The following is a 2,740-nucleotide window of genomic DNA, read 5'->3' as shown; positions in this document are numbered from 1 at the left end:
TTCTTTAAGGGTGGCAAGTTCCCCCAGGTCCCAGTTGGGTCCAAAGATGCTGTCTGGGAGCCAGGGATTAGAGTCAAAAACTTTAACAATTCACCTGATGTTCTATTCTACTGTGGCTAAGCTGGCATTCAAACCACAATACAAACCCTTTCCCACTCTTCTCTCTCCTTTTCACAGAGAGAGGAGCCTCTCCCTGTGGCCACCACCACCACCAGCCCATGGTGGGGTTCTGCCAGGGCACTGCTGATGTTCGCTTAAAGCCTAAGGGCTCTTCAGTCAACTTGTGATGAAGGCTTCCAGGCCTGGGACTCACCCTTCAGGGTGGTGGGCTCCCCTTCTTGTACAAGGCAGGTCTAGTAATGGCCATCCAAGAGCCTAGGCCTGGAATTGGGGGCTCCAAGAGTCTGCTGGTACTCTACTCCCCGGTGGCCAAGCTGGCACCTAAGGTGCAAGACAAAGTCCCCTTTACTTCTCTCTCTGCTTTTCTCAAACAGAAGGAGTCTTTTGCTGTAGTCACAGCTGGGAATGTGCTAAATCACACCTAAAGCCAACACATCTCAGAGCCCAAGGCCCACGGTGTACTATCTGGGTATTGCTGTTTATTATCCGGGGCCTAAGGACTCCTTAGTTAGCAGGTGATGAATCCTGCCAGGACTGGGTCCTTCTCTTCAAGGCAGCAGGTTTCATTCTGGCCCAGAGTGTGTCTAGAAATGTAATCCACTAGCTAGGGCCTGGAAAGAGGGGCCTCATGACTCTGCCTGATGCCCTGTCTCACTGTGGCTGGGCTGGTATCCAATATGTAAGACAAAGTCCTCTTTACTCTTTGCTCTCCTTTCCCCAAGCAGAAGGAAGGAGTCACTTTCATCTCTGCGAGCTGCACTGCCTGGGGTTGAGGCAGGGGTGGTGCAAGCACTCCCTCTGCCTCGCTGTCTGGTATCACTCTAGACCATTTACCCAACAAGTTCACAGGATCTAATCCCAGCCCAACACTAGGAGTTGCCTAGGAATTGCAATCCTTGTGCCCTAGATTACTTTTCAAGTTTACCTAGGACATCAAAGCACTTATGGCTCACAGTGGCAAGGCCTTCAGAGAAACTCAAGTTTCCATCACTGGGATGGGTGATTCCCCTCTAGCTAGGTCTGCTCTGAAAGCCTCCTCCATGCGTGGGCGCTGGCTGACCCCAGCATACCTTTGCTCTCTACTCCCAGGGCAGCACTGAGTTCAGTGTAAAGTCCCCCAGTTTTCCTTCCCCCAAGTGCACAGATTCTCTCTCTCTGAGCTCCCAGTCACTGCTGGGTTATGGAGGAGTGATGGTTTTGGCGATTCAAGACTGTCTCTTCTAGCCTTTTTCAGAAATAAGAGTTGAAACTAGGTACTGTGATTGTTCACCTTGTTTTGGGTTCTTGTGATGATGGTACTCTTTTGTGTGTAGTTAGAATTTGGTGTTCCTGCTGGGGGAATGAGTGGTGTGGGCTTCTATTGGGTCGTCTTGCTTTGCCCTCCAAAAAATGTATTAAATGATAATAAGTAATGATTTCGTGTTTTAGCAAGGAGTTTAACCCTTTTTATGCCAATGGAATCTCAGATTGGAGGAGTAAGTTCAATATGAGTGAACAGTATGCTATGACTACCATGAAAAGCACATGTAAACTGAGGTTGCATTAGTAGAAACTTGAGTCCCAAATATGGGATGAAATAGATCTCTTATATAAGCAACTATTGAGACTATATCTTCAGTATCATTTTCTCTTCTTCAACTTTCATCAGACAATGTGAAGGAAGAGTATATCCAAAGGGATGTGACTAGCATGGTGAAAGGACTTGCACTTATACTACCTAAGTTGTGATAGAAACGGAATCCCTGCTTTTCGCTACATACAGAAATTAACTGAAGATGGATTAAAAACTTAAATGTAAGACCTCAAACTATAAAGATCCTAGAACAAAACCTAAAAAATACTTTTCTGGACATCAGCCTAGGCAAAGAGTTTATGACTAAGTCCTCAAAAGCAATTGTAACAAAAACAAAAATTAACAATTTCGACTTAATTAAAGACCTTCTGCACAGCAAAAGAAACTGTCAGCAGAGTAAGCAAACAATCTATAGAATGGGAGAAAATATTTGCAAACTATGCAGCTGACAAAGGTCTAATATTCAGAATCTATAAGGAACTTAAACAAATCAGCAAGAAAAACATCAAATAACCGCATTAAAAAGTGGGCAAAGGACACGAACAGACACTTCTTAAAAGAAGATATACAAGTGGCCAACAAACATATGAAAAAATGGTCAGCATTACTAATCATCAGAGAAATGCAAATCAAAACCACAATGAGATACCATCTCATACCAGTCAGAATGGCTATTGTTAAAAAGTCGAAAACAACAGATGCTGGTGAGGCTGCAGAGAAAAGAGAATGCTTATACATTGTTGGTGGACATGTAAATTAGTTCAGCCACTGTGGAAAGCAATTTGAAGATTTCTCAAAAAACTAAAAATAGAACTACCATTTAACCCAGCAGTACCATTACTGGGTATATATTCAAAGGAAAATAAATTGTTCTACCAAAAAGACACTTGCACGGGTATGTATTTTAATTGAAGCACTATTCACAATAGCAAAGATGTGCAATCAACCGAGGTGCCTATAAATGGTGGACTGGTGTACATATACACCATGGAATACTATGCATCCATAAGAAAGAATGAAATCATGTCCTTTGCAGCAATATGGATG

This window comes from Trachypithecus francoisi, unplaced genomic scaffold (assembly GCF_009764315.1).
Source record: "Trachypithecus francoisi isolate TF-2019V2 unplaced genomic scaffold, Tfra_2.0 Lachesis_group18, whole genome shotgun sequence".
NCBI classification, from domain to species: Eukaryota; Metazoa; Chordata; class Mammalia; order Primates; family Cercopithecidae; genus Trachypithecus; species Trachypithecus francoisi.
The sequence above is the reverse complement of the archived record's forward strand: the minus strand, read 5'-3'. Positions refer to the sequence as shown.